The 16,674-nt window shown below is 45.5% G+C and overlaps 1 pseudogene; it reads left to right on the forward strand.

Moving 5' to 3' along the window:
- Positions 1-792: 792 nt before the first annotated feature.
- On the forward strand, positions 793-1,011 carry LOC138401830 (small nuclear ribonucleoprotein G pseudogene; annotated as a pseudogene).
- The last annotated feature ends 15,663 nt before the right edge of the window (positions 1,012-16,674 follow it).

A 16,674-nucleotide genomic window follows, 5' to 3' on the forward strand; every position in this document is an offset into this window, starting at 1 on the left:
TAAACTATTATTATAAAAAATGTCTCCTCATAGACATTTTGGCACATACAAAAGAGTATAAGGAAGAAAATACAAAACACCCTTAGTTCCACCATCTGCTGTCGTTATTTTTGTATATTTTCTTCTAGGTGTTCTTTCAATGTGCATGTAATGGTTTATATGTAAATTTTTTTCTTACTACAAAAGTGGTAAGTATTCAATACATAAAATTTAGAAAACGCAGATAGACAAAAAGAAGAAAGTGAAAAATCACATACATCCCACCACTGTTAGCATCTATGCATGTATTCTGCAGACAGTTTTCTCTGCACTTACTTTTTTTCTAGACAAAATTGGGGATCATGCTTTCTATCTATTAATAGTTTTGTCTCCTTTATTTCTTCTGACTCAATATTATATCATGAGCACTTTTCCCCTTCATTAACAATTTTTGGTTCATTATAATCCCTGTGGGAATTACTTCTGGAGTTCAACTCCCATTCAAACAGATACATGCTGAGCACCTGCTCTGCACTGCAGTGAGGAACCAAACCAACACACTGCCTGCCCTGACAGAGTTTACACTCTGGTGAGGAAGGCAGGAAAAAACCCAGACACACGAAGATACAATCACAACTTGGAGAAAGTGTTATGAAGGAGAGAAACAAAGAAAGGCCAGTGAGAAAGCAATATTGGGAGATGGGACTTGTTGGGCCAGGAAGGTCCTCTTTCAGGAGGTGGCCTTTAAGCTGAGACCTGAAGGATAAGAGAGGATTATCATTAACTTCCATCTCTGAGCCTGCAGAGTAGACCATGAGCACAGTTCAGCCTCCTGAGTTGAAATTATTTATGGACAAGAAATGGTAGCAAACACGTCCAAGGTATATTGCAGGGATATGATCCCTTTATGAAGTTTGTGATACATGAATACATGACAGATGAATGGCAACCACTGGGCAACAGAACAACATTGGAATGGTGGCAATATGAGGAAATAGTATGATCATATTAGAAGCCTTGGAACAAGTATAAATAACAGCTGTTCATAGAAATCCATGTTTTACAATGGTGTTAAAATCACGTCACGTACATTTTCATATCAAAACTTTTTGTTAAACAAACTTTTGTGATAGTAAAAAAAAAAAAAAGAGGAGATGAGGGCAGCCTTTGGGACTGGCAAAGAAATAATCCAATAGATGTCACTGGAACCTGGTGAGGTAATGCTGTTTAATCCAAGGTTTTGCCATAATCAGAGATATAGTTGGAGCCGGAACATGACTCCTAACTCCCTGTCCTTAACAGTTGCTAGTCTACTGTGGGCTCCACTGGACTGAGGAGGGGACAGCCATGGCTGAGATCATGGGTGTGTGACCTATGCAGTCACACAGGGCCCCTCTCTCGGAAGGGCACCAAGCTTGGAGTTTAATGCTCACTGCCACCATCTTGAAATTCTCAATTTTATCTTTGAACCAGTGTTGTGTAAGTGAAGTCCCGTGAGACAATGGAACAGAGGAGGTACCTTCAATATGCTGCAATGCCTTGCTGCCTCATTTCATATAGCATTCTCTGTGCCCCAAGAGCACAGAATTCCAGTGGACCCATGATAAACAGTTCAGTGAGACTCAAAGTAAATACTAAGTGGGTGGTATGGCTTGAATGTTTGTATCCCTCCAAAATTCATATCTTGGAACTTAAAGGAACTTAACCCACTCAACATGACGGTATTAAAAGGTAAGACCTTGAGGATGATAGCATTTCAGGCAGGAGTCTCCATCCTCCTCCCTTGCCGGCAAAGTAATAATAAACTTCTCTTTCCTTCCTCCTCCTCCTCAAAAAAGAAAAAAAAGAGGTGAGACATTTAGGGAAGTGACCGAGTCTGCCATCATAACTGGATTAGTGCTCTTATTTATTTATTTGTTTGTTTATTTATATAAACAGGGTCTTACTTTGTCTCCCAAGCTGGAGTGCAGTGGCACAATCATAGCTCACTGCAGCCTCCAACAATGCTGGGGTTACAGGTGTGAGCCACTGTCCTGGGCCTCTGGATTAGTGCTCGTATGACAGGTTGAAAGAAGCACCCTAGTGCCTTTTGCTCTTTTGCCTTCTGCTGTGGGAGGATGCAGCAACAAGGCGCCAACTTGGAAGCAGAGAGTGAGCCTTCACCAGACACTGAACCTGCCAGTGCCTTGATCTTGGACTTCCCAGCCTCCAGAATTGTGAGAAATACATTTCTATTCTTTGTAAATCACCCAGTCTTGGGTATTTTGTTAGAGTAGCATGAATGGACTAAAACAGTGGGTTACTTTAAGACTGACTAAGGGGGTGGGGCACTGACAGGCCCTGAGGGGCCATGCCTTCCGTTTGAATTAAAACTTGCTTTGCGCCCTCACACCTGTAATCCTAGAACTGTGGGAAGCGGAGGCGAGGGGGGAGATCAGGAGGATCGCTTGAGCTCAGGAGTTTGAGACCAGCCTGAGCAAGAGTGAGACCCCATCTCCACGAAAAATAGAAAAATTAGCCGGGCATGGTGGCACATACCTGTAGTTACAGCTACTGGGGGGGGGGGGATGGGGGCTGAGGCAGGAGGATCGCTTGAGCCCAGGAGTTTGAGGTTGCTGTGAGCTATGTTGATGCCACTACACTCTACCTGGGGAGACAGAGCGAGAGACTCTCTGAAAAAACAAAAAACTTGCTTTAAACACAGAAAGAAGGCAATGGCCTCTAAGAAACACAAATGATCAAGGACTCTTATCATACGTATTTTTTTTACTCATGTGGCTTCCCTGTTCTTGCCAACTACTTATGCTGACAATGATGACAGGGAGGAAAGGAAAAGATAAGGCAACTCATAGTTCTTTTCCTTTCAGTCCTTCCTCACTCAACAGTAGGCAGAAGGTGGAGACTGTTGGTAGAATGTGCGTGTACCAAGAAGTGAAATTAAAAAAACCAGTTGAGCTTGTTTTGTGCAGCATTTCTCCTATTCCAGCAAAAACAAAATGCATACGCATGTATAAGCTACGAGATACAAATTGTGTAAATTTGGGGATTCCACATATGAGTTAAATTCTCTCAAATTTTCATTGAACACTGGCATCACATAATATAAACATGAATGGTAAAAATGTATGCTAATAATTCACATTTTTATTTTTTTCTTTACTTAGAATGATGTTGAATAGCAAATAAATAGCGAATAAAAAACTCCATAACAAATCCAAAGAGAGATCTGAGAAGAAAGGAAAAAGTTTTCTATGTCATTACTTTCAACAGCACATTATTTTCCTGCCTTTTGTGCAAGGGGCCTTGCGTTTTCAGTTTGCGCCAGGTCCCCAAAATTATATAGGCAGCCCTGGGCACCACCAACAAAAGAGAAATCCTGAAAAATCCTAGGTTCTCTGCTTCTGAGTGAGGTGAAAGAAGAAAAAACAAAATAAAACAAAACAAAAAAACCACAGAGACAATTCCACCATTTATTTAGCTTTAGTGCAAGATGATATTAACAGCAACATGTACCTGGACATGTCAAAAGCCCATGCTCTTTGCCCATTCTCCTCTGGGTTTCAAAAATTTGTTTTAAAAATCATCAGAGAAATACAAGCTCTCTGCTGTTAATTCAAACAAAACCTAATGAAGTAATAAGTGAAATGGTCCTTTTGCTGCTCAGTGAAATTCCCCACCCCTCCCAGAAGTAACAGCATTTGGTCTGAGGTTCTGTGCCCTTTTCTAGGGAGGTAAGAACTGAGGCTCAGAGAAGGGAGGTGAGACATCCACAGTGACTCTAACGAGTAAATAAATGAATTGGGAATTGGGATTCGCACTGGGATAGGACGGGTCTGCCTCCTGTATTGAGGGAGCTCTCCCATGCCTTCAGCAAAACCATTAATAACACGACGGGTATCACGAGTGTGTCTGGCCCAGATTCAACTCTATAATGACAGGCCTCCGAGGCTGCATGGGAAATCCCAACTGGATATTAATTTCACCACTGTCAACGGCCTTCATAATACTTTTGTTTTAAAAAAAAAACGATGATTCTGAGCAAAGAGATCAAGTACATTATTAGTTCCCGTGATCTCAACTCTCAGATGAATTCATGCAATTTAGTGCCTCCTGATGCAGTCGAATGGAAATCCCAAAGCAGGCTGTGTCAGAAATAACAGATTTCTAAATGAACTTGACTGATATAAACACACTAGTGGGGAAAGGGCCAGGCAGGATATCAGATCATCTTTGGACCTTCTGGACCTGGCACAGTGTCTCGATCAAGGTGAGTGCTCATTATATTGGCCAGATTGAATTAGTCAGTGTACACAAAGGTTTCTAATCCTGATGTCCTTAAAAAGAAAAGATGCTGCAGTTTTTCTGGGGCTTCAGTGGAAAACAGTTAACCTAGCCCCGCATTTATGAAGATGCTTTCAAGCTTAGCAGCCATGACATGATATAATTGCACCAGGAAGAGCCCTCATTTTGTGAGGTATCTGGCCACTTCATAACAATCCACATTTTCTTTTTTCTTTTTTTAGAGACAGGGTCTTGCTCTGTTGCCCAGGCTGGAGTGCAGTGGTGCGATCATAGGTCACTGTAACCTCGAACTCCTGGGCTCGAGTGATCTTCCTGCCTCAGCCTCCCAAGTAGCTGGGACTACAGGTTCATACCCAACTCATTTTAAATTTTTTCTTAGAGGTAGGGTCTTGCTGTATTGCCCATGCTGGTCTTGAACTCCTAGCCTCAAGCAATCCTCCCACCTTGGCCTCCCGAAGTGCTGAGATGACAGGCATGAGCCACCGTGCCTGCCCCACATTTTCTGAGACCAGCCCTCTCCCCACGAGGTAAGCCAGGGCAGCCATGTGGTAGGACAGGACCCCTTCCCTTCTTCTGGCCATAGGGCATGGCACCAGGGTGGACAAGTGACCTGAGTTAGACTTATCCAATTCTCTTGCCAAGGGATTCAGCATTGGGCTCAACAGTTCCAGTCAGTTTCTAGTGTGTCTGAGACGAGGAACATGACAAAACTTGGGGTCCACGGTGCGGCCACCTTCTGCCATGAGCCTGGATAGATAGGTGAAAGGCAGTCTGTAGAGGGCAACGATGCTCAGGGGAAAGAAGAAATGAGGGCTGGCTCCTGGAAGGCATGTTTGTACCATGGGGTCCTGCAGCTGGGCCAAGCCTTGTCATCTCGTCCTTCCTCCAGGAATTTGGTGAGAGATCCAGTCTTTCTGTGTGGCTAGAACTACACACACGCAACCGGGCATCTGGAGAGCAGGCATGTTCTTCACCCCTATCCAGACCAGAGAAGCAGAGAAGCTGGTCTGCACCCTGAGAAGAGCATGTCAGAGACAAATGATGGAGAGAAAGGACGTCCTTGGTCCCCAAAGTGCTCTTCCCCCTCCTTCTAGGCAGGCTGGCATTCCTGCTTGTGGGTTCCAGGAGACACCTTGTGTCTTTCAAATAGTCCTTTTGGCCAGGTGCAGTGGCTCATGCCTATAATCCCAGCACCTTGGGAGGCTGAGGTGGGAGGATGCTTGAAGCCAGAAGTTCAAGACCTGGGCAACTTAGCAAGACCCCATCACCACACAAATAAATTAAAAATTAGCCAGGTGTGGTAGTGCATGCTTATAGTCCCAGCTACTGGGGAGGCTGAGGCAGGAAGGTCACTTGAGCAGAGGAGTTTGAGGTTGTAGTGAGCTAGGATTGTATCACTGCACTCCAGCCTGGAAGACAGAGCAAGGCTCTGTCTCTAAAAAAAAAAAATAAAAAAAATAAAAGCCTTTTTTTTTTCTTTTGGAAGAGCCTGAGTTGACTGTTGCCTGCAACCAAAAGAGCTCTATCTGATTTTGGGGGCTTCTGACACCTTCCCATGTCTCCTTCCAAGCCACCTGAGGCCCTATTACTTTCGGATTCAGTAGATGTGACAGTGCCCTTCTGATAAATTCATTTTCTGTTCACTTAAGCTAATTTGAATAGGTCTTTGCTATTTGAGTCCAAAAGAACTTTGACGAAAACAACAAGTTTGTTATCAGTGAAGGCATAGACTTGCCTGTATTCAGGTGGAAGTAAACGTGGGACAGAGCCCCACAAGATGTCACTTTGAATGTCAGTCCCATTCAAAATGTCACTCTGTGTTTCCATTGGCCTTCTCTGTGCTCTTGCACAATCTTTAGAAACCACATGTGTATGGCTGGAAGGACGGAGGAAGGCACTGGGGGGAATCCCCAGGGAAGCAAGGAACAGTATTTGGGAGGATCTGCTGTTCAGCCTTGGCTGCACGTCTAAGCTTTAGACGGCACAAATCCCAGACCCACCCCGCCAACCTCAGTCTGCACATCTCCAAAATGGGAATAATAATCCTGCTCATTTGTCAGATCTCCAAAAAAAAAAAAAAATCCTTACTTTCCTGATCACCCAGAACACAGAGTTGTCGGGTGGTAAAAGAGTGGAAGAGATTCAACTGTATAAAGAATAGTTATTGTAAAATGACTACAAGGTGAATGAATATATGATTATGTAGAAAATTCTGAATATAAAGAAAAACATGAAAAGGGAAGAGGAAAAAAAAAAACCTCACCTGTAATTCTGTCCCCCACTAAGTGTCACTGGTAATATTTTGCTACATGTCCTCAAATATTTTTTCTATGCCTACCTTCTTTTTTCCTGACTCAAGTGGAATCCTATTATTTTTATGAAGTGGTAATCCACTCTTTTAACTCAACAACAATTTGTGAATATTTTCTTTCTTTCTCTTTCCCTCCCTCTCTCTCTTCCTTCCTTCTTTCCTTCCTTTCTTTCTTTTTTACAGAGTCTTGTTCTGTCACCTGGGTTAGAGTGCAATGGTGTCATCATAGCTCACTGCAACCTCCAACTCCTGGGCTCAAAGGATCCTCCTGCCTCAGCCTCCCAAGTAGCTGGGACTATAGGTACACACCACCATGCCCAGCTAATTTTTTCTGTTTTTAGTAGAGACGGGGGTCTCACTCTTGCTCAGGCTGGTCTCGAACTCCTGACCTCAAGCAATCCTTGCCTCTCAGCCTCCCAGAGTGCTAGGATTATAGGAATGAGCCACGACGCCTAGCCCCAGCTATTTATTTTCATTTTTAATGGCTGCATTGCATTGTATTTCATCCTAGAGATGAATCTTAATTTCCATAACCATTTCCCCTTAGTTGCCAGACCTTATTTGGACACAGTGGCAGTTTAATGTTGGGAGAGGCCAAAGATACTGCGACAAAGACTACAGATCAAGAAAGACTTTATACCACTTGAATGTGTTTGTGAATGTATTATCTATTAAAATGAATAGATGGATGAAAGTCCAGAGAGGAATTGAAATCTGAGCCAACTGTTGAAAAAATAGGCAGGACTTTTTTTAAAGAAATGGGATCTAGCGGGGTGTGGTGGCTCATACCTGTAATCACAGCACTCTGGGAGGCCGAGGTGGGAGGATGGCTTGAGCGCAGGAGTTGGAGGCTGCAGTGAGCTACGATGATGCCACTGCACTCTACCCAGGGCGACAGAGCGAGACTCTGTCTTAAAAGAAAAAAAAAAAAAAAAAAACGCGAGAGATGGGATCATGCTGTGTTGCCCACACTGGCCTGGAATTCCTGGGCTCAAGGGATCCTCCCGCCTCAGCCTCCCGAGTAGCTGGGAGTATAGGCACCCACCATGGCACTCAGCTAGCAGTTTTTTTTTCAAAAGAGAAAAATGTAGGGAACAGGAATTCCCAATAGAGGACAGTACAAGCAAAGGTGTCATGGTGAGAATTATGGAACAGATTTATTTATCTAGAAAAACACTTAAAGTCAGGACTTGGCAAGTGACAAAGCCAGGCTGTGAACCCAGGCCTGTCCGGCTGCTAAGTGCTCACCGGTAATCACTGTCCTTTTTACTGGGATCTAGGTTCTCCTAGATTTGGGGCAGGTCACGTCCCACTCTGGGTCTGTAAAATGGAGGAATTGTACTAGATGATATCTAAGGTTTGGTCCAGGATTACTTCCTGTGAGTCCAAGTTCTGATTCGCTGCAATTCATCTGTCAGCCACTCTGGGGCAGGTGGATCAGATGAGCCTGCCAAGGGTGGGAGACTCTGCTGCGGTTTCTAGGAATTTTTAAGAAAGCTCTGAGTTTCTGGAGACTACTAGGGACTTGTGCTGAGGCCCAAGCCCCATCTCAGAGCTCGCCTGTAATGGGGGTATGGACCGCAGGCTCAAAGCATTTGACCTTGCCATGGGCAGAGAAGGGCCCAGCCAGGAATCCTGGGAGCAATTTCCAGGTACATAAAATGGCAAACTCTGAGAATAGCCATTCCAGGGATGATACACTTTTTATACATTTAATAAAAAAGTTTTCATACCAACTTTTAGAGGCTGGAGGCTTACTCCAGCCCATTGGCCTGTTTCATTTGGCCAGCACAATGTTTATTAAAAATTTTGGACTAGTTGCCAAACATTTAAAAACAGGAGATTTCCAGATTTCTAGATTCTCATGAAAAATCAGAAACCTGACAACACTGGGCCCACATTCCCATGACTGGCTGGACTCTTGCTGCCCATTTGCTGTGGTGCCTTAGCCCCTGGTTCCCACACGGCCCATGCACCACACCACCTACCCTGGTCCCTGGAGGCACATGAGTGAGTTTGAGACCCCTGATCTATGTCAATGCCCGTGTTTTACAGTTGAGGAAACTGAATCCTACAGAGAGGAAGGGACTTGACCAGCATCACAGTGACTGCAGACTCCAGCTGTGTCCCAAGTCTACACACTCAGTCCTGTGTTTCTTTCAGAGCACAAGCCATGAACCAGAAACCAGGAATCCTTATGCCTGATGTGAAGGTCCAGAGCCTACTGTATGCAGGTGCCTCACATAGAATAAAATAGCAGTTCCCATTGGGCTGGTGCTCCCAGAATCTCCTATAAGCTCCAGGCCCCTCGCCCCAGGGGGTTCTAATGCATCCCCAGGTTTGAGAATCACTTGGCTTTGGAATACACTACATTCTCACCCGGGAAGGTCCCTGCTGCCAGAAAAGAAACATCCTGGGGCCTTTCTTCTTTACCACTCAGAATTTGGCTGTGGCTTTCTGTAGGAAGCCTGCCCTGATCCCACAGGCTGTGTCCTATCACCTTTAATATGACTTCTATAATCCCTGTGCTTCCCCCATCATAGCATTTAACAAATGTATTTTGTTACATTGCAAATAATAATAACAACAAAATAGCTGCCATCGATTAAGCATTTACAATGTGCACAATAATACTCTCACTAATCTCTATAAGAACCCCTTAGGCTCTGGGATGCTAAGTAAATTTGTCCCAAATCACAAAGCTGGAAGTAGTCCAGACCCAACCTGATGCTCTTCCTATTTTCTGCACTTTGGTTATGAGAAATGCATCTCCAGAAACAAGTGAGACACCAAGCCCTGAGGATGTGGGTTTCCTCTATACCTTGACTTTCTAGGTTCTTTACGTGAATTTTGCAGTGTCAGGTCTGCCCAGGTGGGAGCTGGGGAGTCTACCTAGGAAGGAAGCTGAAGGGACTTGGCAGGGTTTTTGTAAACGTGGCCTGTGGATTGCCGGCTCCTGCTTGTCTCTGCCCCTAGCTGGGGCCTGCGCTGAATGACCATAAACCAGCTTGGACTAACACTGCAAATTCCTGAGCTAGAATGGACCTGAGGCTCCTTTAGCTCATCATTCTTATTTTAAAACCTAAGTTTTGGACTTCTGAATAAATGTCTGTTGTTTTAATCTCCCCTTTCCCCCAAAAAAATCTATTTCCTTCCCACCTCTGGCAGAAAACTGCTTGTAAAAGCACCACGGCTCCTACAAGCTGTCTTAGTCCATTTCTAGTGCAACACATGAATTCAGATGCTCATTTTAAAACTTTTGCTATGTTCAATATGCAAAGATGTTCATCTCAGTGCTGACTATCATAGCAAAAAAAAGAAAAAGGACACAACCTAAACGTCCAACAGTAGAAAACTGGTTAAAGAATTATGATCAATCACCCAGTTGGAAAGCTCTGCAGCCAATTAAAATAATGCTTATTTAACATTTACTTATTTTATTATTAATGTTCATGTAATGTGAGGACTGAACTCTGACCTTTTTTTTTTTTTTTTTGCTCTTGCCCAAATTCCTGAGAGTCCTGGCGAGTTACACCTAAAAGCAACAACAAATCTCATCAAACAGGCTTTTAGTAACCAGGTGTAATGTGACTTACTTTCCAAGCTGACTCCAGTATAGCATCACAGGACACAGAAGACCCCCTTATCTTAACTCGAGCATTCCGGCAGACTTCTTATCTTAACTCAAGCATTCCTTTCTACTGACTCTGGGTCTTTAGACAAAGCTTAACTCTTTCAACCAATTCCCAACTAAAGAATCCCTAAAACCCTCCTAGAACCTGTAAACCCCACTTTGAGACGCCCCGCCTTTTCAGACCGAACCAATGTATACCTTCCATGTATTGATTCATGGTTTTATCTGTAATTCCTGTCTCCATGAATGTATAAAACCAAACTGTAAGCTGGCTGACTTGGGTGCATTTTTCTCAAGACGTCTTGAGACCACCTATGTTCTTCTTCAGGCCACAGTTGCATGTATTTGGCTCAGAATAAACCTCTTTAAATTATTTGACAAGAGTTTGGGTTTTTGCAACAACAATGACTTGAAAGATACTCAGGATGTTATGGGTTCGCTATTGCTTTTCAAAGGACAAAAGGAATCCATTTATGTTGTAAAACCAAAATAAAACACTCTAGAAGCGTTTAAGGTAAAAAGCGAAAATGCCCTACAAACACACCTACCTCGAGTCTCAGTGTTAACGTGCAATGTATTCATGATATACTGGTTCATTTAAGCAGCAGGATAGCCAGGCGCAGTGGCACGTTCCCGTAGTCCCAGCTACTTGGGAGGGTGAGGCAGAAGGATCGCTTGAGCCCGGGAGTTTGAGTCCAGCCTAGGCAACATAGAGAGAACTCCATATCTAATTAAAGAAAAAAAAAGCAGGATAAAGTTGTATGTATTCATTATTATTATTATTTTTTAAAAACCTACGCATTGAAAAAAAAAAGTCTAGATGAAAATACACCAACATTTTAGTACTTCTCTTTGGGTGGTGGGGCTCTGGGAAATTTACTTTATTATTTTTTTCCTTCTGCTTTTCCTCATTTCCCCTATTATCCTTTATAGAAAAAATAAACATTAGAAATAAAATTGATGAATAGAACCTTTTGGCCAGGTGCAGCGTTTCACGCCTGTAACCCCAGCATTTTGGGAGGTTGCGGCGGGAAGACTGCTTGAGGCCAAGAGTTTGAGACCAGCCTGGGCAACATAGCAAGACTCTCGTCTCTACAAAAAAAATTTTAAAATAAAAAATTATCCGGGCATGGTGGCATGTGCCTGTAGTCCCAGCTACTCGGGAGGCTGAGGTGGGAGGATCACTTGAGTTCAGGAGTTTGATTTTGCAGTGAGCTACGATCCCTGTCATCTTACTTAGCTTGGGGACTAGTGCTAGGTCAAGATTAGTTTGTATGGAATTTGGCTGCATCCAAGTCAGGCCGACCACTTTCGTGGTGAGGCCATAATAATGACAGCTAGCATTTCGAGCCAGCTTATTGATAATGATGCTGAGGCTCAGAGAAGTGCAATGCTCTGGGAAACGTCTGAGAGATCCAGCAGGGACACCCAAGGGAGGTCACTCTTGCCCATGTCTTGTAGTCTCTCCATTGAGGTCAGTTCAGTTCAACAAGCATGAAATGTACTGAATACCTACAGCATGCCAGGCTCTGTGTCCTGTGCCAAGGGCTGGGACAACAGGAGTGACCTAGGGATCACTCCGCCTTCTCCCAGTCTGGTCATGCTGACACAAAGTGTTCAAAGGGAACTGGTTGTTGAACCACACATCACCCAGGAATCTCACCTACAAAGCTTAACTCACCTAAGCATCATTACCTTTGTTCATGCAACCAACCCTTATTGCTGGGCATTCAGATGGTTTCTAGTTTTCATTATTAAAAACAGTGCTCCTGGCCTGGCATGGTGGCTCATGCCTATAATCCTAGCACTCTGGGAGGCTCAGGTGGGAGGATCACTTGAGTTTAGGAGTTCCAGACTGGCCTGAGCAATAGCAAGACCCCATCTCTACAAAACATAGAAAACATTAGCTGGGCATGGTGGTGCACGCCTGTAGTCCCAGCTACTCAGGAGGCTGAGGCAGAAGGATTACTTGAGCCCAGGAGTTTGAGGTTGCTGTGAGCTAGGCTGATACCACTGTACTCTAGCTCAGGCAACAAAGTGAGACTCTGTCCCAAAAAACAAAAAAGTACAGAAGATATAAAACAAATGCATATGTGGATTTTTCTTTTTTGTGCCTTACGAACTAACAGAGAGAGTGAAGGTCCCTGCTGGTGACAGAGGCAGGAAACATGGCTGATGATAAACCACGGCCCTCCGAGTCCTGGTCAGGCCCTGAAGACCACAGCACAGAGGGGCCGCGATAACTCGTGTGGGGGTGGGAGGCAGGAACTCCTGAGCCTCTGTCTGGGGCAGGATCCCCGATGGAGCTCCAGGAGCTGGCCTCCATGTCAGGTGGAGGATTTGCACACTCTCCCTAGTCCCAAAGGACACTCAATTGTTAAGACAGAAAAGAGGTCCAGGGTGCAGGGTAAAGAGCCTGGCTGTTGGCGTCAGGGAGACCTGTGCTCAATTTGGACCCCGCTCTCCACTGGTGAAGGCTTGGAGGAACCACCTGACATCCCAGTTACCTCACCTATAAAAAGTGGGCACTGATCCTACCCTCAGAGTAAGGCCGTGGGGGCTAAATGAACTGGTGCTGTTCGCCCAAAGCTACACTCACTGGCAGCAACGGGCAGAGCTGGAACTTGAATTTGTGTCTGTCTGGCTCCAAGCCCTGAACCCTGTTCTTGCTTAAGGTGCTGTGATTGCTCAAAAAATGGTCTTGTTATTATTGTTATTAGGGAGCCAAACACAGCCCAGCATTGAAGACAGCAAAGGAAGGGGCTGGCTTCATGTGCTTTCTACTAAGCAAATCTGATAAACACCGAGTGGGTTGGCTTTTTATTTTTTCCCTCTCAACTGATAGAATTGCAAGCAGAAGGCTGGTTTCTTGTCTGGCAGAAAACTAGGGAGCCTCACTCCTGCGCTTCCCTCTGTCACCTCCTCCCATCACCTCCTCAACAAAGCCTGGTAGCCTGGATTTGTGGGGAAAGCCCCAGTAGCAAACAGAGGGCCCCACACAGTCCTGCCCTGCAGCATGCTTTGGGCTTCCCTTTCCCTTCCTCATTTGGTCATGCCTCAGTTTCCTGATCTGTAAAATGGGAATCATCAGAGCACGTGCTCTACAGGGTTGCTGTGAGGATTACAGATGGTAAACTAAGGAGTGCTCTCAGCACCACGGCTGGCACAGGTAGCGCTTGACAAATGTTTGCTATTATTACCCATGCCCTGTCCCTGCCGTTGGGGAACTTTAAAACGTGAGAGGAAGAAAATACATTTTTATGAGATAAGATTATAAAGCAGTATACAAAATATGACCCAATAATGTCCTTAAAAAAGAGAAATATTATGCATATTTAGAAAGAGAAAAAGACCAGAAGGAAATGTTCGCAGCACTTAACTCTTGGTGGTGAAATTACAGATCTCTAATTTTTTTTCTTTGTGCCTTTATGTATTCTCAACAGTTTTCACAATGCACACACCCCTTTTACAATTGTGGGGGGGAAGCACCATGAGAGCTGAGAGAAGCTGTCACTTGGAACTGGGCTCTTGGAGACAATTGTCCAGGGGAAGTGAATTTGAGCAGGGCCTGGAAGGATGGGAGAATTTGAACTGGGGAGGGAAGCTTTTTTGTTTCCTTGTTTTCTCTCTGTCTCCTCCTCTAGACTTTGGGTTCCTTGAGGGCAGGGGCTGTGGTCTAGCTTGTTCACTGCTGTATCCCTATCATCTTAAAAAAAAAAAAGGCTGATGCTTAGTAGGTGCTCAATAAATACCAATCTAGTGAATGAATAAATGACCTGGACTGCTCTGCTTAGCCCAGGAGACAAAGATGCTCTCAGTTCGCTGTTTAGCTGGTGTGCTGCCAAAACTGAGGTGCATGGTTTCCATGGCAACAGAAGAGGGCCCGACAGGCCAGCAGCATGAGGCAGATGCAGGGATTACAAGCTCTGCATCTTTTCGAGGTGTGGCCTAGAAATTGGGACCATGGCAGTGGGCTCTTTCAACAGATGTTGAGGAAAAAGAACTTCATAAATACAGTTAACTCAGTTGTTCACTGGACAGGTTTGTCAAATCAACCAACGAAAACTCAGGAAGGTAGTCCAAGTCTTTAAAGGGGAGGTAGGAAGCTCTTAGTGGTTGGAAGGCCAGGAACCCCGGAATGTTTGCTTTTAGTCTGGACTCTGCTGTGTGTGACCTTGGACAAGTTACTTAACCTCTCTGGGCCTCAGCATGCTCATTCATAAAATGGGAAGTTTGACCAGCTCTAAAATTACTTATAAAGATGTGTGTGGTAGAAATGTAAAATGGTGCAGCCACTATGTAAAAGAGTTTGGTGGTTCCTTAAAAATGATACACAGAATTACTATATAACCCAGCAATTCCACTCCTAAATATGTATCCAAGAGAACTGAAAATAGGTACTTAAATACTTGTGCACAACATTCATAGTAGCACTATTCATAATAGCCAAAAGGCCATCAGTGAATCAATGGATAAAGGTGCTATATCGACACAATGGAATATCATTCAGCCATAAAAGGGAATGAAATACTTATACATGCTACAACACAGATGAACCTCAAAAACATTATGTTAAGTGAAAGAAGCCAGACCCTAAAGGTCACATACAGATATGTATAATTCCATTTATATTAAATATCCAGAATACGTAAATCCATGGAGACAGAATGCAGATTGGTGGTTGCCGGGGGCTAGAGGGAGAGGGGAATAGGGAGTGACTTCTTAACGGGTATGGAATTTTCTTTTGGGGTGACAAAAATCTTTTGGAACTTGATAGAGGTGGTGATTGCAAAACATTGTGAATGTAGTAAGTGCTAGTGAATTATATACTTTAAAATGGTTAATTTTATGTCATGTGAATTTTACCGTAATTAAAAACAACATGAGTTCTCCAAGCATGCCTTCAAGTCTTAAGTTACATGATGAATTCCCGGGAGCCTGAAAGATGGGTAAAGCTGAGGGTAGAGTTGTGGGTGAAGTTGAGAGGACCACTTAGGCTCCCAATTTGCAAAATGGGGCTGATGCACCTTCCCTCTTTTCCTCAGAGCACTATGGATGAGGGTCTTGAAAGTACGTTGTGAACCCACCTTCACAGGGTGAACCCTCTGGAATGAAGCCAGTCATGGCGCCCCGTTTTCTAAGCATGGCAGACTGAGAACCAGTCACTGGTTCATGTGGAGCCTTTGGGGACAAGTCACTCATTTTCTCCTGCTCCAGCGATAGTCTGGGAATATCCATACCTACCTTGGAGAGAGGCTGGGTGTATACAGTAGACATCTAATAATCAGATTCCTTTCCTCTTTCTTTGTGGCTACTCCCAGCCGCACTCTCAAACACAAAATGTACGTTTTCAGAATCTGCCCCAGAAAGCTGTGGCTCAGAGAGGTTAAGGCAGTAGCCCGAGGTGACACAGTGAGTTTGGGTTTAGAACACAGATCTCCTGGCTCCAGGTCCCGGGAACTTTCCTCAAGCCGCTAAGGCTCATTCATTCTCCACGACGGGAGTTTGGCATATACTACGCCCCTGGGCGGAGGTGTGCAAGACGAGAGATCCAGCCCAGAATTAAGCTCTGTGCAGACATGATCTTCCGAGTCCTCAATCACCTCGTGAGACAGGTGCTGCTGTCCCGGAGTGCAGGTTAAGAAACTGACACAGTTTAACTGAGACTCCGAGAGGCCAAGTGAGTGGCACCAGGCCCTTAGACCAGAGGGCAGACCTCTCGGATTCGAACTCGGCCACTCCTGCGGCCCGACGCCCGGAAGCCCCAGGGTGCGCGTGGCTCGGCGCGAGCAAGGCGCGCGGCGGTGGGAATCCCGAGCGGAGTTGGAAGCCGGGCCCGTTCATTTGCATGCTAATACCCAGAATGCTTTTCCCCCCCGCACACCGCTTCTCTTAATGGAAGCGCTCAGTTTGGAACCGTGGAAAGTTTGGAACGCATACTTTGCTCCTTCTTTGCAACTGTGGGAACTTCCCGCCCGCACACGCGGTGCCTGCAGTCTGGGGCTCCGAGCCAGGCGACTCGCCGGCGGCTGCCAGCGCTTCCCCGGCAGGGAAACCTCAGTGTCCAACCTTCGCGCCGCCGTAGCATCCCCGGGCCGGCCGGGGACAAAGCGCCCAGGCCTGGCGGCGGGACCCGTAGCGAGCGCCCGGCGTCTCGTAGGGCTGCGGGCGCTGGGGATGCTCCCGGCTTGGGGAGGCCCGAGGATGTTCCCGACCCCTCTGGTACTCCCTCTTCCCTGGGGACTGCTAGGGCGCCCGGGGTGGGGGGACCTCGATTCTGTCCATCCCCCTCATGTTGTCCCCGGGGCACAAAGCTCGGCGTGCTGTGGTTTGGGGGAGGCTGGACGCTGGCCTCATCTCCCCAGCTCTTCCGGGCGCGCAGCCCATTCGGTTCAGTCAGTGCTCGGGGTGCAGAAGCAGCTCGGGAGGTTCAGCCTCTCCCCAGCCA

The sequence above is a fragment of the Eulemur rufifrons genome, chromosome 21 (genome assembly GCF_041146395.1).
Source record: "Eulemur rufifrons isolate Redbay chromosome 21, OSU_ERuf_1, whole genome shotgun sequence".
NCBI classification, from domain to species: domain Eukaryota; kingdom Metazoa; phylum Chordata; class Mammalia; order Primates; family Lemuridae; genus Eulemur; species Eulemur rufifrons.